This window comes from Pleurodeles waltl, chromosome 2_2 (genome assembly GCF_031143425.1).
Source record: "Pleurodeles waltl isolate 20211129_DDA chromosome 2_2, aPleWal1.hap1.20221129, whole genome shotgun sequence".
NCBI lineage: Eukaryota > Metazoa > Chordata > Amphibia > Caudata > Salamandridae > Pleurodeles > Pleurodeles waltl.
In genome coordinates, this window is record NC_090439.1 from 616,624,566 (window position 1) to 616,651,545 (window position 26,980).

The window sequence follows — 26,980 nt, forward strand, 5'->3', positions numbered from 1 at the left end:
CATTGTGCCCTGTGCTTCTGATCCTGGGAGGCTGGAATTGGTGGGTGTCTTACCCACTGGTTCTGGAGGGGGCATCGTGCCCTGTGCTTCTGATTCTGGGGAGTGCAAGGTTACAGTCTCTCAGCTGGGTGTCATACCCACAAGATTTACAGGGGCCAGGCTGCACAGCAGCCCATGGAGGCAGGATTACATACTGTCTGCCGGCAGTGATGGCTGCTCAGTGGTGGTGGTGCTGCTGGTGGGGGGAGGCTCCAGCCCATCCCCGGCAGCCTCGGATGGCTGCCCATTGGTGTTGGTGGTGGTGCTGCTGCTGCTGGTGATGGGGGGAAGCTCCTGCCCATCCCCTGCAGCCTCGGACGGCTGCCCAATGGTGGTGGTGGTGGTGCTGCTGTTGGTGGTGGGGGGAAGCTCCTGCCCATCCCCTGCAGCCTCGAACGGCTGCCCACTGGTGGTGGTGCTGCTGCGGGTAGTGGTGGGGGGCAGCTCCTGCCCATCCCCTGCAGCCTTGGATGGCTGCACAACCATAGCTGGTGGTGGGGGCTCCGTCTGAGTCCCTGCACCAGGCCTCTTGTCCTTCCTGCCTCCTTGTGCTGGCTCCTTGCCTGTCCTGGCAGCAGCAGGGGCAGGCACCTTGCCCTTCCTGGCAGCAGCTGGGGATGGCTCCTTGCCCTTCCTGGCAGCCGTTGTGATGGCTCCTTGCCCTTCCGGGCAGCAGCTGGAGATGGCCTCTTGCCCTTCCGGCAGCAGCTTTGGCAGGACCCCTTTCATTGAGGCTGCCTGGTGCCCTGGATTCTTTCTCACCACGAGTGGGTGTGGAGACTACTGGGTCCGTGGACTGGGTGACTGAGGTGCTTGCCTGGGTTTTTGCCACCCTGGCCAGACGTGAAGGACAGGGGGAGGGGTAGGGAAGAGGTCAATGGTGCAGAGGAAAAACTTCTTAGGGACATTGGGGCGGGAAGAGGGAGATGGTTTGGGAGTGGAGGAAGAGGGAGTGGTTGTAGGAGGTGTCTGTTTGCTGTGTTTGGGTGCAGGTGCATGGGCTGGATGGTGTTGTGAGGTGGATGGTTGTTGGGTGTCTGAGTGCTTGCGTTTGTGTACCTTGGGAGGGGGGACAGACACAGTGGGAGAGGACACAGGGGACGTGTGCATGGCTGTTGTGGAGGTGTCTGCCAGTGAGGTGTGTGTTCTGCTAGGTGTAGTGGTGATGCTGGTAGTGTATGAGGATGTAGTGCATGCAGGTGTGAGTGTAGACGCAACTAGGAGGGAGGTGGACAAGGAGGAGGAGGGGGACACAGTGGAAATTGTAGATGTTGGTATGTCTGCATGTGGATGGTGTTTGTGTGAGTGCCTGTGGGATTAAGTGTGGTGCTTGTGTTTGCCTGTGCCACTCTTGTGTGTTGTCTTTTGTGCATGCTCGTCTGCCTGTGTGCTTGGGATAGGTTGGGGTTGAGAGGAATGGGATTGGGAAGGGGAAGTTGGAGGAGGGAAGGTAGAAACAGGGACAATGGCTGCCATCAGAGAGGAGGTCAGAGCCTGGATTGATCTTTTTTGGGCCACCAAGCCATTGTGAATGCCCTCCAGGAATGCATTAGTCTGTTGCATCTGAGCTGCCAGCCCCTGGATGGCATTCAGAATGGTTGATTGCCCTACAGAGATGGATCTCAGGAGGTCAATAGCCTCCTCACTCATGGCAGCAGGGCTAACTGGGGCAGGGCCTGAAGTGCCTGGGGCGAAGGAGATGCCTACCCTCCTGGGTGAGCGGGCACGGGCAACTCAATGAGGAGCTGCTGGGAGGGCGGCGCTGGTACGGGGGTGGCGTTGGTACCTGTAGCTGGGGTGGTCACAAAGGTGTCCACCACCACCAGGGAGCTTCCATTGGAGGAGGTATCTGTGCCTGAACTGTCCCCTCCTGTTTCTGCCGTGGTGCTCCCCTCACCCTCCGTCCCACCGGTGCCCTCAGCGTCAGTGGACTCTGGCTCCTGGGCCCTGTGGGATGCAGCTCCCTCCATCACCGGTGCCTCTGCTCCTCCGCCAGATGATGCTAATGCACATAACGACAGGGTGACAAAACAAAAAGGGGGGGAAGAGACAAAGGATACACTGGGTCAATGGCTGCACCAACACCACCGTTGGTGTACACACCACCCTCACACACAGGGAACAGCCCTACACACTATGCATTGCACTACCAGTCATAATGCTAGCCACCAAGGCATGGGGAAGGGCACATACCGCCAAAGGCAGCACACCTGGGACCCACACAGCCTTGACCAGTTGTGGATGCCTATGAGCTCGGTAGCAGGATTATCACTTCAGAACCCTGGCCAACTTGGGACCTACTCTGCAATGTCAGGCTTCGCCTAGGGGCACACACTGACACACATCCCCGAACCGGGTACTACCCTATCATGCGTAAGTTGCAATGATCGGCACTGTACTCACCCCCTTGTGGCTGCTGTGATGCCCTTAAGTGCCCATCCTTCTCCGGATAGGCCACCACATGTATGCGGGCCATCTCTGGGGTCAGGGTTCAACGGGCACCCCTTCCTCGTTGGGAGGCCATCCCCAGCTGGGCCTCTGCCGTCTTCCGTGCCCAGCGTCTCAGGTCCTCCCAACATTTCCGACAGTGGGTGCTCTGCCTGCCATAGACCCCCAGGGTCCGCTCATCATATACCCTTCTTTTGATGGGTGCTGACCTGCAGAGAAATACACACAGGAAATGGTATCAGTCAGACTGTCCTGCCTGTTACACTGATGGCCCATCATACCCCTTCACGCCCCATATGCACCCTCAGGGCCCAGCACCCAAGCTGCACGCCACCCAGGGGACATACACCCACCCACTCAAAGCCTTCATACACACCTGTTGGAAAATGGGTTATTGGTAGGGCAGGTAGGTACCTACACCTAGCAACAAGCCACTAACCGCCACATAGGTACAGTTAGGTCTCAGTAAATTAATCCCAGCTCTACCCTTGGTAGCTTGGCATCGAGCGTCAAGGCTTAACTTAGGAGACAAAGGCCCTCATTCTGACCCTGGCGGTCGGTGATAAAGCGGCGGCCAAGCCGCCAACAGGCCGGCGGTCTAAAATATGCAATTCTGACCCTGGCGGGAACCGCCAACACAGCCCGCCAACTTAACACTCCGCCCGCCACAGCGGTACAAACAAACAGCGCGGCGGTTCCCGCCAACAGCCAGGCGGCAGACAATGTACCGCCCACCCTATTACGACCCACCAATCTGCCACCTTTTCCGGGGCGGGAGCACCGCCGATAAGAACACGGCGGAAACAGACTACGAACGGGAAAACGCTCACCTCTACGCACTCCACGCGAGATTTCGGCAGCATGGAACCAGAGTTGCAGGTCATCCCCGCACTCCTATTCCTGCTCATATACCAGGAGCACGCCCGGCGGCGCGGAAGACATCGGTGAGTACTGCACCTACGACACAGGGGAGGGAAAAGATTACCGGCACACACCCACCCACCCACACCCACTACAACACACACATCAATGCATTCCCACAGATCACTGTCACAACCCACAAACCACCCCCCTCCGAAATAATGCAAAGACCAAAAGAAGAGATCATAAACGGGCAGATATATTGAAATATGGACACCAGTAATCCCAATAAATAAATAAACTATATACAAAATATATACATCTACTAAATGTAGTCCAACCACTGTCCGTGGATCACAGGGTTCCTGTGCAAAGGGGCAAGGCCCAGTCCCACGACAAGAACTCCACGGAGAGAACACTGCAGGGGCATCAGAAAGAAAATCGGACAGGCACCTCAGGGGGAAGGGAAGGGGGGGCACCTCAGCCACTTGAGTACACGACGCCAGATCCACGAGGGGACTCCATGACCACTGGGCCATCCTGGGGAGAGCAAAGCCACAGTCCAAACAGTCCATACAGTGGGTGGCCTGCCCACTGGGCCATCCTGGGGAGAGCAAAGCCACAGTCCATACAGTCCATACAGTGGGTGGCCTGCCCACTGGGCCATCCTGGGGAGAGCAAAGCCACAGTCCAAACAGTCCATACAGTGGGTGGCCTGCCCACTGGGCCATCCTGGGGAGAGCAAAGCCACAGTCCATACAGTCCATACAGTGGGTGGCCTGCCCACTGGGCCATCCTGGGGAGAGCAAAGCCACAGTCCAAACAGTCCATACAGTGGGTGGCCTGCCCACTGGGCCATCCTGGGGAGAGCAAAGCCACAGTCCAAACAGTCCATACAGTGGGTGGCCTGCCCACTGGGCCATCCTGGGGAGAGCAAAGCCACAGTCCATACAGTCCATACAGTGGGTGGCCTGCCCACAGGGCCATCCTGGGGAGAGCAAACCCACAGTCCAAACAGTCCATACAGTGGGTGGCCTGCCCACTGGGCCATCCTGGGGAGAGCAAAGCCACAGTCCATACAGTCCATACAGTGGGTGGCCTGCCCACTGGGCCATCCTGGGGAGAGCAAAGCCACAGTCCAAACAGTCCATACAGTGGGTGGCCTGCCCACTGGGCCATCCTGGGGAGAGCAAAGCCACAGTCCATACAGTCCATAACAGACCCCACTGCCACTGGAGGAGGCAAGTTGGCCAGAGGACATCCTGCAGCCCTGCCCGAGATAGATCCTGCCTTGCCACGTCTGCCAAAGGGCCAGCGGTTCTTGCCTTGAAGGGCCCAGTTCAGCGGTTCTTGAGACGGCGGGTCCCAGTTCAGCGGTTCTTGAGACGGTGGGGCCCAGGTCAGCGCTACTTGCCTTGAAGGGCCCAGTTCAGCGGTTCTTGAGACGGCGGGGCCCAGTTCAGCGGTTCTTGAGACGGTGGGGCCCAGTTCAGCGCTCCTTGCCTTGAAGGGCCCAGTTCAGCGGTTCTTGAGACGGCGGGGCCCAGTTCAGCGGTTCTTGAGACGGTGGGGCCCAGGTCAGCGCTACTTGCCTTGAAGGGCCCAGTTCAGCGGTTCTTGAGACGGCGGGGCCCAGTTCAGCGGTTCTTGAGACGGTGGGGCCCAGTTCAGCGCTCCTTGCCTTGAAGGGCCCAGTTCAGCAGTTCTTGAGACGGCGGGGCCCAGTTCAGCGGTTCTTGAGACGGTGGGGCCCAGGTCAGCGCTACTTGCCTTGAAGGGCCCAGTTCAGCGGTTCTTGAGACGGCGGGGCCCAGTTCAGCGGTTCTTGAGACGGTGGGGCCCAGTTCAGCGCTCCTTGCCTTGAAGGGCCCAGTTCAGCGGTTCTTGAGACGGCGGGGCCCAGTTCAGCGGTTCTTGAGACGGCGGGGCCCAGTTCAGCGGTTCTTGAGACGGTGGGGCCCAGGTCAGCGCTACTTGCCTTGAAGGGCCCAGTTCAGCGGTTCTTGAGACGGTGGGGCCCAGTTCAGCGCTCCTTGCCTTGAAGGGCCCAGTTCAGCGGTTCTTGAGATGGCGGGGCCCAGGTCTGCGCTACTTGCCTTGAAGGGCCAAGTTCAGCGGTTCTTGAGACGGTGGGGCCCAGTTCAGCGCTCCTTGCCTTGAAGGGCCCAGTTCAGCGGTTCTTGAGACGGCGGGGCCCAGTTCAGCGGTTCTTGAGACGGCGGGGCCCAGTTCAGCGGTTCTTGAGACGGTGGGGCCCAGGTCAGCGCTACTTGCCTTGAAGGGCCCAGTTCAGCGGTTCTTGAGACGGCGGGGCCCAGTTCAGCGCTCCTTGCCTTGAAGGGCCCAGTTCAGCGGTTCTTGAGACGGCGGGGCCCAGTTCAGCGGTTCTTGAGACGGCGGGGCCCAGTTCAGCGGTTCTTGAGACGGTGGGGCCCAGGTCAGCGCTACTTGCCTTGAAGGGCCCAGTTCAGCGGTTCTTGAGACGGTGGGGCCCAGTTCAGCGCTCCTTGCCTTGAAGGGCCCAGTTCAGCGGTTCTTGAGACGGCGGGGCCCAGGTCAGCGCTACTTGCCTTGAAGGGCCCAGTTCAGCGGTTCTTGAGACGGTGGGGCCCAGTTCAGCGCTCCTTGCCTTGAAGGGCCCAGTTCAGCGGTTCTTGAGACGGCGGGGCCCAGTTCAGCGGTTCTTGAGACGGCGGGGCCCAGTTCAGCGGTTCTTGAGACGGTGGGGCCCAGGTCAGCGCTACTTGCCTTGAAGGGCCCAGTTCAGCGGTTCTTGAGACGGCGGGGCCCAGTTCAGCGCTCCTTGCCTTGAAGGGCCCAGTTCAGCGGTTCTTGAGACGGCGGGGCCCAGTTCAGCGGTTCTTGAGACGGCGGGGCCCAGTTCAGCGCTCCTTGCCTTGAAGGGCCCAGTTCAGCGGTTCTTGAGACGGCGGGGCCCAGTTCAGCGGTTCTTGAGACGGCGGGGCCCAGTTCAGCGGTTCTTGAGACGGCGGCTGGTCTATGGCCAACTGCTAATTGCCTGGTGGTGCCCTCCTGGGCAGCGGGGATGGTGCTCCTTCAATGCCCACCTGGGCTGTGGGTGGTGGGGCCCTCCTGGCCAGCTGGGCTGGGTCCTCCCTGGGCAGCGGCTATGGGGGTGGTGGGCTCTCCCGGGGCAGCTGTGCCGGTTCCTCCCGGGGCAGCGGCTATGGGGGTTGTGGGCTCCTCCTGGGCAGCAGGCCTGCTGCCTGACCTCTCCGACTTGCTGCCCTTGCCCTCCTTAGTCGTCGGCCTGTGGCCCTTTCCTCCCTTTGGAGCTGTGGCTGGTGACTGTCTCTGGGTGGTGTCCGGGGGGGATGTAGAAGGCGGGCTCCTGCGGCGCCCCTTCCGCCTTCTGCTCCTCTTCCCAGGGGGTGGGCTGCCTGTCCCCTTGCTGCTGGGCGAAGATCCAGACATGCGGGCTGGCGGGCTCCAATACCCCTGCACCCTTGTCAAGGGGGCTGCAGGGCTGGTGGTGGCTGAGGTGCTCTTCTTACCCCGACGAGAAGGAGGGGGGGTCTCAGGGTCAGGAAAGAAGTTAGTAGTGGCGAGGAAGAGCTTCTTGGGACAATGGAGAGTGGTAGGTACAGTGGGAATGGGAGTGGAGGGAGAGGATGTGGTTGTAGGTGAGTCACGTTTGCTGTCTTTGGGTGCAGGTGCAGGAGGGATAGGCTGTCGTGAGGTGGATGGCTGTTGGGTGGGTGGGTGGCTGCGTTTGTGTGGTGTGGAAGAGGGGGTGACAGACACAGTGGGAGAGGACACAGGGGACGTGTAAATGGCAGTGGGGGTGGTGACTGCACGTGTGCGGACTGGAGTGGAGGGTGTGCTGGTGATGGAAACACTGGCTGATGGTGAGGTGAATGGAGGTGTGAGTGTAGACGTCACAGGGAGGGAGGAGGGAGACGAGGAGGTGGGGGTCACAGAGGTGGTAGTGACTGTTGGCATGTCTGCATCGGAATGTTGCGTGTGTGAATGTCTGCGTGATCTGTGGTGCTTATGTTTGGATGAGCTTCTCTTGGGTGTTGAGGTGTGTGCAGGCTGGTCTGATGGTGTGGGTGGGACAGGCAGAGGAACAGGAGACTGGGAGGAGGGAGTTAGTAGAGGCAGGCAGGAGACAGGGACAATGGCTGCCGTCAGTGCTGAGGCCAGAGCCTGGAACGATCGCTGATGGGCAGCCTGACCCGAATGAATGCCCTCCAGGTACGCATTGCTGCGATGAACCTCCCTCTCCACCCTCTGGATGGCATTCAAAAGGGTAGTCTGCCCAACAATGAGCGTTCGGAGGAGGTCAATGACCTCCTCACTGAGGGCAGCGGGGGTAACAGGGGCAGGGCCTGAGGTGCCTGGGGCGAAGGAGATGCCCGGCTTCCTGGCAGAGCGGGCACGGGGCGAACGCTGAGGGGCTGCTGGGAGGGCGGAGATGGTGCGCTGGGTGGCGGCTGTACCTGTAATGGCGGGGGGCACGGATGGTGCCACCCCCGCAAGGGAGTCCCCTTCCGAGGACGTGTCCGTGTCGCTGCAGGCTCCAGTCGTCCCCGTCGTGGAGCTCCCCTCGCCCTCCGTCTCACTGGTCCAGTCTGACTCTGTGGCATGGCCCTCCTGGGCCATGTGAGATGCAGCTCCCTCCTGCCCCGATGCCACTTCTCCTCCGCCTGATGATGCTGATGCACACAAGCACAGAAAGACAAACAAAAAGGGGGGGGGAGAGAGAAATAAAGGGATATTGAGTACATGGATCTCCGGTACAGTTAGCGGACATGACAGACACAGATGCCCCCTGCACTAAGTTGCGCACTTGGGGTCCGCTACGCATTCCGTGGAACATGCCCTACACGCCTAGAGTTGACAACTGCACCCATGGATGACACGGCCCAGGGATGGCTGTACCGACAAACTACTGAGGGTGGTGGCTGGGGACACAGGGGCTTACGGGGGTGCCCAGCCTACAGATATCGCCCTGGCCTAGGGGGACCCCCAGCCATCCTCCCCCAACCAGACACCTCCACTGCGCGACAACAGAGTAGATAATGCTTGTACTCACCCCCTTGTGTCTGCTGTGCTGCCCTCACGCGCCCATCCAATTCAGGGTAGGCCACCGCCAGGATCCGGAACATCAGGGGGCTCAGTTGACGGCAGGCACCCCGCCTACGTTGGGAGGCCATCCCCAGCAGAGACTCGGCGGTCTTCTTGGTCCCGCGGCGGATGTCCTCCCACCTCTTGCGGCAGTGGGTGCCCCGTCGATGGTGGACCCCCAGGGTCCGGACTTCCTTGGCGATGGCACGCCAAATCCCGATCTTCTCATGGGCGCGGACCTATGTGACACGTACAGGGAGGGAGAAATACCACGTTCAAGTTTGTCAGCATTTTCCTTTCCAGTGGCCCAACGCCCCCCATCCCCGCCAGGCCCCCCGCCATGCCCCCCGCCAGGCCCAACATGCCCCCCATCCCCGCCATGCCCCCCGCCAGGCCCAACATGCCCCCCATCCCCGCCAGGCCCCCCGCCAGGCCCCCCGCCAGGCCCAACATGCCCCCCATCCCCGCCATGCCCCCCGCCAGGCCCAACATGCCCCCCATCCCCGCCAGGCCCCCCGCCAGGCCCCCCGCCAGGCCCAACATGCCCCCCATCCCCGCCAGGCCCCCCGCCATGCCCCCCGCCAGGCCCAACATGCCCCCCATCCCCGCCATGCCCCCCGCCACGCCCCCAAGCCAGCCAGTCTCCCCAAATCCAGATTGAATTAAACTCACTTGTTGGTCTGGAGGACCGTAGAGTAGCGCATACTGGGGGAGGACCCCATCCACGAGTTTCTCCAACTCCTCTCCAGTGAAGGCAGGGGCCCTTTCCCCAGGTGCAGCAGCCATTGTCCCTTCCAGACCGAGGTCACAGCAACACTTGCAGTATAGGTCCTCTCCTGTGAAAGTTCAAGTCGCAAGTGGATAAGTAGATAGAAAATGGCGGTCACGTCCGCGGCGGTGCGTACCGCGGCGGTGCGTCCCGCCACCGCCGGCGCCCTTCGCCATTGGCTCCTGAAACCCATAGGCTTCAATGTTAACCAATGCGGCTTTGCGCCGCGGTCTTGGCCCGCCGCCCGCCGCGGTGTGCCACGCCAGCGCATTGACCTCACATCCCATTGTCACACTTCACAGGTCAGGCAGCCGCCATTTCCAGGGCCCACATGGCTCAATTTCAACTGCGTCACACAGGCCTAGGCCTTGCATAGCCACTCAGACACGCCATTCACTGCATAGAGAATCGTATACTGTGCTAGCTGTGAGTACGTACCTGTGGGTTGCTTGACTGTTTGCTCCATGTTGTCCTTCCTAGGCACCGTCCGCTGGGTTGGGCGAGGAGACGGATGAATCCTCCCGTGTACCGACCGCTGGTGGACCTGTCGACAATGGAAGAACGCCACATTATCCTGACCTACCGTCTTAACCGTGCCACTATGCATGAACTGTGTGCCCAGCTGGAGCCCGACCTGATGTACCCCATCCGCCAACCCACAGGGATTCCCCCTCTGGTGCAGGTCATGTCAGTACTCCATTTCTTGGCAAGTGGGTCATTTCAGACAACCGTGGGAATTGCTTCTGGGATGTCTCAGCCCATGTTTTCGAAGGTGTTATCCAGAGTGTTGTCTGCCCTGATGAAATCCGTGAGGAGCTACATCATTTTCCCTGAGGTGGGCGAATTGGCTACAGTGAAGGGTGATTTCTACACCCTTGGACATATTCCCAACGTAATTGGTGCCATTGATGGGACCCATGTGGCTTTGGTTCCCCCAAGAGACAGGGAGCAGGTGTACAGGAACAGAAAAAGTTACCATTCAATGAACATCCAGGTGGTGTGTTTGGCTGACCAGTACATCTCGCATGTAAATGCCAAATTCCCAGGGTCAGTGCATGACGCCTACATCCTCAGGAATGGCAGCATCCCTTACGTGATGGAACAGCTACAGAGACACTGTGTATGGCTAGTGGGGGACTCTGGGTACCCCAACCTGTCGTGGCTACTGACCCCAGTAAGGAATCCCCGGACCAGGGCAGAGGAACGGTACAATGAGGCCCATGGGCGTACTAGGAGGGTGATCGAACGCACCTTTGGCCTCCTAAAGGCCAGGTTTAGGTGCCTGCATATGACAGGTGGATCCCTAATGTACTCACCTAAGAAGGTGTGTCACATCATCGTGGCCTGCTGCATGCTTCACAACCTGGCTTTGCGCCGCCAGGTGCCTTTCCTGCAGGAGGATGGTCGAGACGGTGGTGTTGTGGCAGCGGTGGAACCTGAGGAGAGAGACGAGGAGGAAGACGACGGGGCTGAAACAGACAACAGGGACAGAATCATTGAACAGTACTTCCAATAGGACACAGGTAACATTTCAAAGATAATTTAGTAAATGTTAACTACTCTCCAGCATCTCTGCTGCCTGTCTATTTGCCCCAGTGTATGATTACTGAGTTTTGGCTTTTCCCTCCCTATTTCAGATCTGGGGTCCCCACTACGAGTCCTGTGCTTCGTTTCCCCATGGACTACAGCTTTGTGGCAGCTGTTTGTTGACTTCACCATGTACAAGGACATATTTGCACTGTCATGTCAATTACAATCTATTGAAATCACAGCCAGACTCCAGATATTTTGGTGCAAAATAGGTGTTTATTGAAGTGCTCAAAATGGGATGGGTGGTTTCAAGTGGGTGGGGGCTATGGTGAAGGAATGTCCATGGCAGAGTCCAGAGTAACAGTCACACAGGTGCATTGTCCAGAGGCCTGTGGAGAGATGGAGCATGGGCAGTTCAAGGATGGACAGGGTGACAATGTGGGACAGTGGGATGACATCAGGTGGTATCCATTGCTGGCGGGGGTCTTGACATCCTACTCTGTCTTCTTGCGAGATCTCAGGGCCTTCTTGCGGGGTGGTTCTTCTCCTGCAGGAGGTGGGGGTCTGGTGGGCTGCTGCTGTGCGGGGGCCTCCTGTCCACTAGCGCCGGCGGAGGTGGTTGGCTGTTCTTGGTCCAGGCTAGTGGCAGGGGCCCTTGGGTGTTGTTCAGTGTCCGCCCTGGTGTTTACGAGGTCCTGCAGCAGCCCTACCATGGTAACCAGGGTGGTGTTGATGGCTCTGATGTCCTCCCTGTACCCCAGATAGTGTTCCTCCTGCAGTGCCTGGATCTCCTGGAACCGGGCCAGTACCGTCGCCATCGTCTCCTGGGAGCGGTTGTATGCTCCCATGATGGTGGTGAGGACCTCGTGGAGAGTGGGTTCCCTGGGCCTCTCCTCCCCCCCCTGTCGCACAGCTGCCCTCCGAGTTCCCCTGTTTCCCTGGGCCTCTGCCCCCTGGCCGGTGTGCCCACTACCACTGCCCCCAGGTCCCTGTTGTTGTTGGGGTGGTGGGTTATCCTGGGTGCCCTGTAGTGGTAGACACACCGCAGATTGACGCGCCCTGGAGACAGAGGCATGGGCCCGCTGGGTGGGAGCTGTGCTGGTGTTCCCAGAGGGGTTAGGGTCTGTAGTGGCCTGTGCCTGTGTGAGGGGAACCGACTGTCCAGAGGTCCCCGATGGTCCGGGCTGGTCATCGGTGTCCAGGTCGACAGAGCTGCTGTCATCGCTGACGGCCTCTTGGGTGGGGGGTGTGGATAATTCTGGCCCCTCCGCCGCGGTGTGTTGACGGTCGGGTCCTGCAGGGGTATAGAGGTATGGTTATAGTTTCAATGTGTGGCATATGGGTGTATCTGTGGGTTCTCGTGTCCCCAAGTGCTGGCATTCGTGTGTGGGGGCTTTGGTGAGGGTGGCTTGTGGGGGGGATGTGTATATGCATTGGGCATGCTTTGGTGATGGGTGTCCATGCTTAGTGGACGCATGCAGGCCTAGGTTTTGGGATGTGTGGGTTGTGATGGTGAGACATTGGCGGGGAATAGGTGTGCTGGGGGTGGGGGTGAGGATGGTGGTGGGGGTGAGGATGGTGGTGGGGGTGAGGGTGGGGGTGAGGATGGGGGTGGGGGTGAGGGTGGGGTTCGAGGATGGGGGTGAGGGTTGGGGTCTGATTTGGCATGCAGGTGGGGGGGAAGCAGTATTGAAGCTTCAACTTACCAGTATCCATTCCTCCGCCGACTCCTGCGAGGCCGTCAGGATGCAGGATGTTCAAGACTTCCTCCTCCCATGATGTGAATTGTGGGGGTTGAGGTGGGGGTCCTCCGCCAGTCTTCTGCACGGCGATGTTGTGCCTGGATACCATGGAACGCACCTTCCCCCGTAGGTCGTTCCATCGCTTCCTGATGTCTTCCCGATTTCTGGGGTGCTGTCCCACTGCGTTCACCCTGTCGACAATCCTCTGCCATAGCTCCGTCCTCCGGGCAATGCTAGTGTATTGTATCTGTGTGCCGAACAGCTGGGGCTCTACCCGAACGATTTCCTCCACCATGACCCTGAGTTCTTCGTCTGTGAAGCGGGGTTGTCTTTGGGGTGCCATGGGGTGGTGTGTATGATGTGTGGGGTGGAGTATGTGTATTTAAGTGAGTTGAGTGTGGTGGTGTGTCTTGTTTTGTGTGTGGATAGTGTGTGGGTGATGGTGTTGAGTTGCTGTGGCTGTTATTTTTGGGATGCTGGTGTCTCGCTCTTGCCTTCTTTACGAATTTTTTAGCGTAGGGGTTTGTGGGTGATGTGGGTGGGTGTTTTATATTGTATTGTGTGTGTGGGAGTGGTGTGTGTATGTGTATCAGGTGTGTGGGATTCAAATCGTCCAATGTGGCTGGGTTTTGTTCGTTTGTGTGTATTCTGACCGCGGCGGTGTGTCCCGCCAATGGAATACCGCGTTTGAATGACCGCCGCGTGGATTCGTGGGTCGTAATGGGATGGGCGTATTTCTGTTGGCGTGACGGTGGAGGTTTTGTCACCTCCACCTTTCCGCCGACCGCTGGTCTGGCGGTCTGTTGTGGCGGTCGGATTTTCGGAGGTTTGCCTTCTGCGGGTCAGAATGACCATGGCGGGTTTCCGCGACCGCGGCGGGATTATGGAGGATTTCTGACCGGCGGTAGGCGCCTTTTACCGCCGAGGTCAGAATGACCACCAAAGTGTAAAGCATTCAAATATCACAAAACAGTAATTAAATAAAACACAGGAAACAGTTTAAAAATCCAAAACCAATTTATAAAAATAGCTTATATTTTTATCTTTAAAATGACACAAAAACTATTAAAATCGGTTCAGGGGAACCGGAGATATGAATTTTTAAAGTATTATTATTTTCTAGCGCTTAGAAACAAAAAGCGCCAATCGGGTCATCTGGTTGCACCAGGACCAGGGCAAAGTCAAACTTTCAGGCCGACCGCGATGGAGCCCTGCTCGGCTACAAGTCGCGGGAGGCCTCGGTTAAAAAGTTACCTTCTGACTATGGCCCTCATTCTGACCTTGGCGGGCGGCGGAGGCCGCCCGCCAAAGTCCCGCCGTCAGGTTACCGTTCCGCGGTCGAAAGACCGCGGCGGTAATTCTGACTTTCCCGCTGGGCTGGCGGGCGGTCGCCTTCAGACCGCCCGCCAGCCCAGCGGGAAAGAGGCTTCCACGATGAAGCCGGCTCGGAATCGAGCCGGCGGAGTGGAAGCTGTGCGACGGGTGCAGTTGCACCCGTCGCGTATTTCACTGTCTGCGCAGCAGACAGTGAAATACATGTAGGGGCCCTCTTATGGGGGCCCCTGCAATGCCCATGCCAGTGGCATGGGCACTGCAGGGGCCCCCAGGGGCCCCGCGACCCCCCCTACCGCCATCCGGATCCCGGCGGTCGGACCGCCGGGATCTGGATGGCGGTAAGGGGGGTCGGAATCCCCTCGGCGGCGCAGCAAGCTGCGCCGCCGTGGAGGATTCAATGGGGCGCCGGTACACTGGCGGGAGCCCGCCAGTGGTGCCGGTCCGACCGCGGCTTTACCGCCGCGGTCGGAATCCCCATTGGAGCACCGCCGGCCTGTCGGCGGTGCTCCCGCGGTCCTCCGCCCTGGCGGTCTTTGACCGCCAGGGTCAGAATGAGGGCCTTAGTCTCTTTTTTGATGTTTTTCTTCCCCGGGACGAACCTGCCAGTTGAATCCGACCTCCTGGAGCCCTTGTCCGGATACGCAAAGTCGGTTTCCTCTGTGGTGATTTTTACCTTCGGACTTAGTCGTTTTTTCGAGATGAAAATCCTTCGACCGGGGTAAACCTGGATCTTGATCCGACGTCCGTGGAGCCCTTCTCGGATTCGATGGCTGGGAGGTCCCGGTCAACTTTTTACCTTCGGACTTAGGGCCTGATTCTAACTTTGGAGGACGGTGTTAAACCGTCCCAAAAGTGGCGGATATACCACCTACCGTATTACGAGTTCCATAGGATATAATGGACTCGTAATACGGTAGGTGGTATATCCGCCACTTTTGGGACGGTTTAACACCGTCCTCCAAAGTTAGAATCAGGCCCTTAGTCTCTTTTTTGGATGTTTTTCTTTACCGGGACGAACCACGAAGTCAGGCCGGGTCGCGGTTGAGGCAAGCCGGCTAGAATTTCCGCGTCGGGTCGGTCACTTTATGGAGCATTTTTTCAAAAATTCTCCAATCTTTTCCAAACTTCTGGGGCTTCACCCAGATGTTCTTTTAAGGTTCTTTTGGGGTCCACAGCTCACCCCAAGGGTCCAGAAGTTCTGTGATGGTCCTTGGGAAGTGCGGACTTCAACTCCCAGAATGCACCTGGCGCAAACTCCTTTTTGGCCACTGGACAGTGGTCAGCTGGTCACTTTTTCAGGAGTTGGTGCAGGGGACTCTGGATAGCAATTTTTCACCTGTAGCAAACAGGGAGTCCCTCCTTGAACCAATTGAAGCCAGGCAAAGTCCTTCTTGTGGTGAAGCCCAAGTGTGCAGCTGGTGCAGTCTTTCTGAGTGCAGGGTCCAGGTGCAGGCCAGGGGTCCAGCAGGGCAGTCCTTCTTCTCCTTGTAGTTCCTTCTTCTTGAAATTTGGTGGGGATCTGAGGTGTGGGGGCAGGTCTGCCAGTTTTATCCTTGCTCCTGGGTGAAAAGCAGGGGGGCCCTGGTTTTCCAATCAGGGACAGGGTCGTCCCCCTGTGATGACCACTTCCTGGGAAGTGTGGCAAAAATCCATCCCAGAAGGCAACAGTCTCTAAAAATCCAACATGGATGAATCTGATTTTTGGAGGTTACATCTGGCTGAGCCCACCCACTGGTGTGGCTAAAAATCATAAACACACCCCTCTCCTGCCCTCTCCTAATCTAATCAAGGGGGCACCTAATTGTCTGGGGTTGCAGGATGTGGGGGTGTTGCTGGGTGCTGCAAATGTCCTTCTCTGCCTTTGAAGACCAGTTTGGCAGCCCTCCCCCTTCCTGCCTCACCATCTGCTGAGGGGAGATTCTCTCCCCCAAGCACATTCCTTTGTGTGAAGCCTGGCCACTTCACACCTAATCAAGGCAGCCTGGCAGAAGCTGCTGCAGGCTGGCCAATCAGAGCACAGCAGCAAAAACAATGCAGAGCTGAAATTGGCAACTTTTTAGGTAAAGTCTAAACTTTTTACCTGGACAAGTTATATTAAATCCAACAACTGGAAGTTGTGGGATTTATTACAACAATCAATTTGATACCAAATTCTTGGTATGTAACATTTAAGGAGACTTTAAAATTTAAAATAAAGTCTGCCCATTCTAGCCTATGAAGGCCATTTACTTCAATGAGGGAAAAACGAATTTGGCTGTTTTTACCTCACCAGGGCTTATAAATCTATTTTTATAAAGTCCCTGCTTATAGTTACATGGCACCCAGCCCTAGGGGCACATAGGGCACACCTTAGGGGTGACTTATATGTAAAAATAAGGTAGTTTAAGACTTTGGAAGTACCTTTAATTCCAAAGTCGAATTTGCATATAACTTTAATTTAAAAGCAGCCAGCAAGGCAGGCTTGCTTTTAAAATGACACTGGGCACCTCAGCAGTGCACCTAGGTGTGCACCACCTATGCTGTGGTCCCTAAACCTACATGCCCTACCATATACTAGGGACTTATAGGTAGGTTAACTTAGCCAATTATAATTAGCCTAATTTGCATATCCATTTTACACAGAGCACTGGCCCTGGGACTGGTAAGCAGTACCCAGGGCACAGCCAAGAGTCAGTAACCACCAGTACCTATCCAGAAAGAGTGGGGGTGATCAGGCAAAAAAAAAGGACTTTCCTACACTGCCCCCCCCAGATGAAAGGTGATGGGTACTAACCTACACCCTGGTAGTCCTCATCAGCTAAGTGGAAAAACCTGGAAAGGCCATCTGCATTGGCATGAGCAGTCCCAGGTCTGTGCTCCACTGTGAAGTCCATCCCCTGTAGGGAAATGGACCACCTTAACAGTTTTGGGTTCTCCCCCCTCATCTGCATCAACCATCTGAGAGGTCTGTTGTCAGTTTGTACACGGAAGTGAGTGCCAAACAAGTAAGGCCTCAACTTCTTCAGGGACCAAACCACAGCAAAGGCCTCCCTCTCAATGGCACTCCATTTTTTCTCTCTGGGGAGTAGTCGCCTGCTGATGAAGGCAACTGGGTGATCATGGCCCTCTTCATTAACTTGTGCTAACACTGCCCCAATCCCTTCCTCTGAAGCATCTGTTTGCACTACAAATTCCTTGCTATAGTCAGGGGCCAGTAACACTGGTGCTGAACACATAGCCTGTTTTAGGGTGTCAAAAGCTTTTTGACACTCTGGGGTCCAAATGACCTTCTTGGGCTGTTTCTTGGAGGTAAGCTCAGTTAGAGGGGCCACTATGGTCCCAAAATTTTGAACAAACCTCCTGTAATACCCAGTCAGGCCAAGAAAGGCCCTGACCTGAGTCTGGGTTTTTGGAGCCTCCCAATCCAGGATAGTCTGGATCTTGGGCTGGAGAGGTTGTACATGGCCTCCACCAACAAGGTGGCCCAGGTACACAACAGAACTTTGCCCTATCTGGCACTTGCTTGCCTTGATAGTCAGGCCTGCTTGAAGCAGGGCCTGAAGCACTTCCTTCAGGTGGACCAGGTGGTCCCTCCAGGTGGAACTAAATACAGCTATATCATCCAGATAAGCTGCACTAAAAGATTCCAACCCAGATAGGACTCTATTCACCAACCGTTGGAAGGTGGCAGGAGCATTTTTCATCCCGAAGGGCATCACCTTGAACTGAAAGTGGCCCTCTGGTGTGGAAAATGCTGACCTCTCCTTAGCTCTTGGACTTAAGGCAATCTGCCAATATCCTGAGGTCAGATCAAATGTGCTCAGGAATTTGGCAGCCCCCAACCTGTCAATGAGCTCATCAGCTCTAGGTATGGGGTGAGCATCAGTCCTAGTGACTGCATTTAGACCTCTGTAGTCCACACAGAATCTTAATTCTTTCTTCCCACCTTGGGGATTAGCTTTGGGCACCAGTACCACTGGACTGGACCAAGGACTATCAGAGGGCTCAATTACCTTCAGGTCCAACATCTTAGCCACTTCAGCTTTGATGTTGGCCTTGACCTGGTCAGACAGCCTGTACAGCTTGTTCTTGACAGGCAAGCTGTCACCAGTGTCAACATCATGGACACACCAATTGGTGAGTCCAGGGGTCAGGGAGAACAGACTAGCAAACTGTCCCAAGACTTGCTTACAGTCTTGTTGTTGCTGATCTGTCAATTTGGGAGAGAGTACCACTCCCTCCACTGACCCATCTTTTGCCTTTGAGGACAGGAGGTCTGGCAGAGGTTCACCCTCCTCCTCCTTCCCTTCATCAGTGACCATCAGCATGGTCATGTCTGCCCTGTCCTGGTGGGGTTTCATCCTGTTTACATGTAGGATCCTGTGAGGATTCCTGGGGGTGCCAAGGTCCACCAAGTAGGTGACCTCACCTTTTTTCTCTACGATTGGGTAGGGCCCAGTCCATTTGGCAAGTAGTGCCCTAGGAGCCATGGGCTCCAAAACCCACACCAGCTGTCCTGGGTGATACTCAGGCATGGTAGCCTTTTGATCATGCCAGAGCTTCATGAGCTCCTGACTGGCCTCCAGGTTTCTGCTTGCCTTCTTCATATACTCAGCCATGCGAGACCGCAGGCCTAGTACATAATCCAGCACATTCTCCTTGGATTCCTTGAGAGGCTTTTCCCAAGACTCTCTCACCAAGCACAATGGGCCTCTTACAGGGTGCCCAAACAGTAACTCAAAGGGGCTGAATCCAACCCCCTTCTGTGGCACCTCCCTGTAGGCAAACAGCAGGCATGGGAGGAGGACATCCCATCTCCTCCTGAGTTTGTCAGACAAACCCATGATCATGCCCTTCAGGGTCTTATTGAATCTTTCCACCAGACCATTGGTCTGTGGATGGTAGGGTGTGCTGAACTTATAAGTAACACCACACTCCTCCCACATGGCTTTCAGATAGGCTGACATAAAGTTTGTGCCCCTATCTAAGACCACCTCCTTTGGGAATCCCACTCTGGTGAACACACCAAGTAGGGCCCTAGCCACTGTGGGAGCAGTGACTGTCCGGAGGGGTATTGCCTCAGGGTACCTGGTGGCATGGTCCACTACCACCACAATGTACCTGTTACCTGAAGCAGTTGGTGGGTCTAGGGGACCAACAATGTCAATCCCCACCCTCTCAAAGGGAGTCCCAACCACTGGCAGTGGAATCAAGGGAGCCTTTGGCTTGCCCCCTGTCTTGCCACTGGCTTGACAGGTGACACAGGAGCTGCAAAACTCCCTGACTTTTTCTGACATTTCGGGCCAATAAAAATGGTTGACCAGCCTGCTCCAGGTCTTGGTCTGTCCCAAATGACCAGCTAAGGGGATATCATGGCTTAAGGTAAGGAGGAATTCTCTATACTTTTGGGGGACCACTACTCTCCTAGTAGCCCCTTCTTTAAGGGCCCTTGCCTCAGTGTAGAGAACTCCATCCTCCCAGTAAACCTTGTGGGTACCACTGGTATCCCCTTGTTCTTGCCTGGCAGCAGTCTGCCTCAGGCCCTCAAGAGTGGGACACTCTCTTTGTCCCTGGCACAAATCTTCTCTGGTGGGCCCACCTGCCCCTTGCAGTTCTGCCAAGTCAGGCAGAGTTTGCAGGGAAGGTGTCCCTCCCTCAGAGTTCAGATCCTCCCCCTCAGGGTTGGATTCTTCCTGACCCTCTGTACTTGTTGGGGCTGGCAAGCCAGACCCAGTGCAATTTCTCTTTTTCTTGGAGGCTTGGCCCATTGTTCCAGGGTCCAAGTGTCCAGCATTCCCCTGTTGTGCCGCCTGTGACCTGGTCACAGCACACACCCATTCAGGGAGGTCCAGCATCTGTGCATGGACCCTTCTTTCCACTTCTGACCACTCAGATGCTTCAAGATCATTCCCCAGTAGACACTCTACTGGGAGGGCAGGAGCTACAGCTACTTTTTTAGGGCCAGTCACACCTCCCCATTCCAGACTCACCATAGCCATGGGATGGAGTTTGGTTCTGGTATCTGCATAAGTCACCTGGTGGAAGACACCAGGTAAGACCTGTTCTGGAGAAATCAGCTTTTCTGCGACCATTGTCACACTGGCTCCTGTATCTCTCAGAGCTTCCACTTCAGTCCCATTGACTTTAGGCCTCTGCCTATACCTCTCCATGATGGGAGGTAAGGTGGCCATAGTTGCAATGTCCACCCCACCCACGGATACTAAGGTGACCTCAGTGTACCCTGATTCCACCCCTGGGCCAACTTCCACCCCCAACCCTACACTAGCAATCCCCTGGGATTGCCCACCAGTGGGGGGCTTCTTGGAGCAGATAGCATCTCCTCTTTTATGTCCTGGCTGATGACAGTCAAAACACTTGCCGGCCTTAGCAAGCTCTTGAAACTTTCCTGCTTTAGCAGGATCATAATTCTTTCCCTGATACCCTTTCCCTTTAAAAGTGAATTGGCTCGGGCTCCCCCTCCCTGAGAAGTTTTTGGGGACTCTTGTGAGGACTCTTTGGGTTTTTTGTCATCTTTCCCCTGGTTATTCCCCTGAGAAGAACCATGTCCTCCCTTTTTCTGATCACCCCCTGGGGGTTTCTGGTTAACCCTAGTTCTTAACCAGTCATCTGCTGCCTCCCCCAGCTCTCTGGGGTTGGTCAACCTAGAGTCTACTAGATACTGGCGGAGCCTCTCTTGGACACAATTAGTTAGAAGGTGCTCCCTCATAATCAAATTGTACAGCCCCTCAAAGGTACTTACCCTGTTGCCCTGTATCCAGCCCTCCAGTGCTTTTACTGAAATGTCCACAAAGTCCACCCAGGACTGGGTGCTTGTCTTTTGGGTGTCCCTAAACTTAAGCCTATACTGCTCTGGGGTTAGACCAAACTTTTTAGTCAAGCAACTCTTCATACTGGGGTATGAGTCTGCATCCTCCCCACTCATGGTTAGGAGCCTATCCCTCCCAGAGTTGGGAACTAACTCCCAAAGGAGTGAACCCCAGTACTGAGGCTTGACTTTCCTCATCTGGAGGGCCCTCTCAAAGGCCCCCAGCCACTTATCTATGCCATCCCCCTCTACATAGGCAGGAACCACCCCTTTGGGTAATCTGGGGGCAAAACCCCCACCCAGGGACACCTCAGTTTCTTTCTCGCTGCCTCCATCTTTTTTTTCTTTGCTTGCCCACTTTTTCTTTTCTAGGGCAAGCTTATCTGCCTCCAAAGCTATGTAGGCTAGCTGGGCTTCCAGCTCTCTTTCTCTGATGGATGGGTTCTCTCCTCCTGAAAGGACCCCCTTCCTAACACTAGCTTTGGGTCTGCCCCTAGTGACTGTATCCACTGAGGACCGTTCCTCCTCTTCCTCACTTGGGGTCTGATGCCTTCCCTCCCCTGAAAGGTTAGAGCTAGCATCTTCCCCTTTTTCTTCCTCCTCTGGAGCTTCCTCTGTCTCTACCTCTTGGGCCTCAGCCCATGCTGTCAGGGATTTAATCAGGATTTCCTTCCTGAGATTAGTGGTTGCAGGCAACCCTCTTTCAACACACAACTCCCTAAGCTGGACTACTGTCAGTGTGGGTAGGCTAGCCAGATCAAGCTCCATGGTTCCCTAGTTTTGTGTCAACAAAAACTTTTTGCAAAAATTGGAAACAAGAATTTAGAAAAATTACAAAAATTCAATAATTGAAATTAATCCAAATTAAAAATTAAAAACAATTTTTGCACTAGGACAATTTAAAGGATTTTTAATTTGTTTTACCTAAAACTGTAACGTGATATTGAACACAAGTACAGGATCCCGTCGCTGCTTCCAATTATGTTGGAAAATGGGTTATTGGTAGGGCAGGTAGGTACCTACACCTAGCAACAAGCCACTAACCGCCACATAGGTACAGTTAGGTCTCAGTAAATTAATCCCAGCTCTACCCTTGGTAGCTTGGCATCGAGCGTCAAGGCTTAACTTAGGAGACAAAGTGTAAAGCATTAAAATATCACAAAACAGTAATTAAATAAAACACAGGAAACAGTTTAAAAATCCAAAACCAATTTATAAAAATAGCTTATATTTTTATCTTTAAAATGACACAAAAACGATTAAAATCGGTTCAGGGGAACCGGAGATATGAATTTTTAAAGTATTATTATTTTCTAGCGCTTAGAAACAAAAAGCGCCAATCGGGTCATCTGGTTGCACCAGGACCGGGGCAAAGTCAAACTTTCAGGCCAACCGCGATGGAGCCCTGCTCGGCTACAAGTCGCGGGAGGCCTCGGTTAAAAAGTTACCTTCTGACTTAGGGGGTCATTCTGACTCCCGCCGGGCGCGGTCACCGCGCGCCCGGCGGGAGCCGTCAAAATACCGTACCGCGGTCGGAAGACCGCGGCGGGCATTTTGAGTTTTCCCCTGGGCTGGCGGGCGACCTTCAAAAGGCCGCCCGCCAGCCCAGGGGAAAACGACCTTCCCACCATGAAGCCGGCTCGTAATCGAGCCGGCGGAGTGGGAAGGTGCGACGGGTGCTACTGCACCCGTCGCGTATTTCACTGTCTGCTATGCAGACAGTGAAATACAAGCGGGGCCCTCCTACGGGGGCCCCTGCAGTGCCCATGCCATTGGCATGGGCACTGCAGGGGCCCCCAGGGGCCCCACGACACCCCCTACCGCCATCCTGTTCCTGGCGGGCGAACCGCCAGGAACAGGATGGCGGTAGGGGGTGTCAGAATCCCCAAGGCGGCGCAGCATGCTGCGCCGCCTTGGAGGATTTTGACGGGCAGCGGAAAACCGGCGGGAGACCGCCGGTTTTCCTGCACTGACCGCGGCCAAAGCGCCGCGGTCAGAATGCCCTGCGGGGCACCGCCGGTCTGTCGGCGGTGCTCCCGCCGACCCTGGCCCCGGCGGTCTGAGACCGCCGGGGTCAGAATGACCCCCTTAGTCTCTTTTTTGATGTTTTTCTTCCCCGGGACGAACCTGCCAGTTGAATCCGACCTCCTGGAGCCCTTGTCCGGATACGCGAAGTCGGTTTCCTTGGTGGTGATTTTTACCTTCGGACTTAGTCGTTTTTTCGAGATGAAAATCCTTCGACCGGGGTAAACCTGGATCTTGATCTGACGTCCGTGGAGCCCTTCTCGGATTCGATGGCTGGGAGGTCCCGGTCAACTTTTTACCTTCGGACTTAGTCTCTTTTTTGGATGTTTTTCTTTACCGGGACAAACCACGAAGTCAGGCCGGGTCGCGGTTGAGGCAAGCCGGCTAGAATTTCCGCGTCGGGTCGGTCACTTTATGGAGCTTTTTAAAAATAATTCTCCAATCTTTTCCAAACTTCTGGGGCTTCACCCAGATGTTCTTTTAAGGTTCTTTTGGGGTCCACAGCTCACCCCAAGGGTCCAGAAGTTCTGTGATGGTCCTTGGGAAGTGCGGACTTCAACTCCCAGAATGCACCTGGCGCAAACTCCTTTTTGGCCACTGGACAGTGGTCAGCTGGTCACTTTTTCAGGAGTTGGTGCAGGGGACTCTGGATAGCAATTTTTCACCTATAGCAAACAGGGAGTCCCTCCTTGAACCAGTTGAAGCCAGGCAAAGTCCTTCTTGTGGTGAAGCCCAAGTGTGCAGCTGGTGCAGTCTTTCTGAGTGCAGGGTCCAGGTGCAGGCCAGGGGTCCAGCAGGGCAGTCCTTCTTCTCCTTGTAGTTCCTTCTTCTTGAAATTTGGTGGGGATCTGAGGTGTGGGGGCAGGTCTGCCAGTTTTATCCTTGCTCCTGGGTGAAAAGCAGGGGGGCCCTGGTTCTCCAATCAGGGACAGGGTCGTCCCCCTGTGATGACCACTTCCTGGGAAGTGTGGCAAAAATCCATCCCAGAAGGCAACAGTCTCTAAAAATCCAACATGGATGAATCTGATTTTTGGAGGTTACATCTGGCTGAGCCCACCCACTGGTGTGGCTAAAAATCATAAACACACCCCTCTCCTGCCCTCTCCTAATCTAATCAAGGGGGCACCTAATTGTCTGGGGTTGCAGGATGTGGGGGTGTTGCTGGGTGCTGCAAATGTCCTTCTCTGCCTTTGAAGACCAGTTTGGCAGCCCTCCCCCTTCCTGCCTCACCATCTGCTGAGGGGAGATTCTCTCCCCCAAGCACATTCCTTTGTGTGAAGCCTGGCCACTTCACACCTAATCAAGGCAGCCTGGCAGAAGCTGCTGCAGGCTGGCCAATCAGAGCACAGCAGCAAAAACAATGCAGAGCTGAAATTGGCAACTTTTTAGGTAAAGTCTAAACTTTTTACCTGGACAAGTTATATTAAATCCAACAACTGGAAGTTGTGGGATTTATTACAACAATCAATTTGATACCAAATTCTTGGTATGTAACATTTAAGGAGACTTTAAAATTTAAAATAAAGTCTGCCCATTCTAGCCTATGAAGGCCATTTACTTCAATGAGGGAAAAACGAATTTGGCTGTTTTTACCTCACCAGGGCTTATAAATCTATTTTTATAAAGTCCCTGCTTATAGTTACATGGCACCCAGCCCTAGGGGCACATAGGGCACACCTTAGGGGTGACTTATATGTAAAAATAAGGTAGTTTAAGACTTTGGAAGTACCTTTAATTCCAAAGTCGAATTTGCATATAACTTTTATTTAAAAGCAGCCAGCAAGGCAGGCTTGCTTTTAAAATGACGCTGGGCACCTCAGCAGTGCACCTAGGTGTGCACCACCTATGTTGTGGTCCCAAACCTACATGCCCTACCATATACTAGGGACTTATAGGTAGGTTAACTTAGCCAATTATAATTAGCCTAATTTGCATATCCATTTCACACAGAGCACTGGCCCTGGGACTGGTAAGCAGTACCCAGGGCACAGCCAAGAGTCAGTAACCACCAGTACCTAACCAGAAAGAGTGGGGGTGATCAGGCAAAAAAAAAGGACTTTCCTACAACACCACTCCATGCATTCATGCCACATGCATTGTGCTCACAGTGTACTCACCTGTAGGTCTGGAGGCCCATACAGCAGTCCGTACTGGGGTAGGACCCCATCCACTAGTCCCTCCAACTCCGCTGAGGTGAAGGCAAGGGCCCTTTCCCTAGTCACACGAGCCATGGTAGGTTCCAGACACAGGTCACAGCAGCACATGCAGTGTAGGTCCTCTCCTATGGAAGGTTAGGTAGCAAGTGAGTGATCAGATAGAAAATGGCAGTCACGTCCGTGGCGGTGCATACCGTCACCGCCGCCGTACATCACCATTGGCCACTGTACCCCATAGGGCCCAATGTTAACCAACGAGGAGTTGCACGGCGGTTCCCGACCACCTACTGCAACGGCGCACAACATCAGCGGAATTACCTCACTTCCACCTGTCCCTACACATAGGACAGGCGGACGCCATTTCAGGTAGGGGCAGGCTCTGGTTAATAACTGCGTCACAGTTAAACATAGGACATACAGGACAAATACTACTTAACCATTACAAATCAACATTATGCATTGTACTGTTGTGGCTAGTTTGTGACCGGCTCCTCACTCTTTTGTCCCTTAGACTGCAACCGCTGCGGATGAATAGGAGATGGAGACATACCCCCATGTACAGGCTCCTAGTGGACTTGGCAACAGTGGAAGACAGGCACATTATCCTCACCTATAGACTTGACAGGGCCACAACTGAAGCCTGACCTGATAGCTGCTATCCATCACCCCAACAGGATCCCCCCTCTTGTGCAAGTCCTATCTGTGCTCCATTTCTTGGCAACTGGTTCTTTCCAAGTGGCAGTGGGCTTGGAGCAGCAATGTCACACCTGATGTTCTCCATAGTGCGGACCAGAGTGTTGTCTGCCCTGATTAAACACATGTGCAGCTACATTGTTTTCCCCCAGGTGGAGGATTTGGCCACAGTAAAGGCTGACTTCTATGCAATGGGACATATCCCCAACATAATTGGCTCAATTTATGGAACACATATTGCATTTGTTCCCCCCCCCCGGGAAATCAACAGGTGTTCAGAAATCAAAAGAGTTTACACTCCATGAATGTACAGATGGTGTGCTTGGTGGACCAGTAAATATCCCATGTCAATGCTAAGTATCCTGGGCTGGTGCATGATGCTTTTATCCCGAGGAAGAGCAGCATCCCAAATGTGATGGCTCAACTATAGAGGCCCCATGTGTGGCTAATAGGTAAAACCTGGCTCCCACCCAGTAGATGTTGGTGTATGGGTATGGTGTGGGTCCCATAGGATAGTGTGTGGCTAAATGTTGTCGATATTTGCAGGTGACTCAGGTTACCCCAATCTATCATGGCTACTGACCCCTGTGAGGAATGCCAGGACAAGGGCAGAAGAACGTTACAATGAGGCACATGGGCAAACAAGAAGGATAATTGAACAAACCTTTGTCCTCCTGAAAGGCCAGGTTCAGGTGTCGCCAATTAACTGGGGATCCCTGTGCTACTCACCCAAGAAGGTCTGTCTGATAGTCGTGGCATGCTGCATGTTGCACAACCTTGACTTGAGACGCCATGTGCCTTTTCTGCAGGAGGAGGAGGCTGGAGATGGCCCTGTGACAGCAGTGGACCCTGTGGACAGTGAGGATGAGGAGGCAGAGGATGAGGATGAGGACAACAGAACTGCAGTGATTCAACAATACTTCCAATGACACACAGGTAAGACAGTGTTACTTCACATTTTATTGTCATTATTTAGATTATCTTTGGCACTGGCATGCTGTTATTTAACACTTCTATGCCCACTCACTGTACCCTTTGGCAACTCAATTCAATTCAATAGTTTATTCGGCCTAATTTTAGACCATTTCAAGGATTAAAAATAAACATACATACAAGAAAATAGAGATCGAATACCATCACATAAGAAGGAAGCATTAACAGTTGGCACACTGCTTATCCAACGGGCCAGAGAATACAATTCCTCAGTTTGTACTTCCTAGATAAGGAAGTGCCATTTACCAAGACAGTTGCAAAAAAGAAAAAAGTAATGTACCAGATACTTTCAAACAGTGCCTAAGGAAACTATTCTAGAACAGATTATACTTGTAAAATGGTTCATAGTACTTCGTAAAGGATTTCATAAATAATTAAAAAACAGACATTTTTAAATAGTACCTAAATCTTGCCATTTACAAAGTGCTATGAGCTAAAATAATATAAATCGGTAAAAAAAAATAAAAAAGTATACCAAACCTTTTCTAATAGT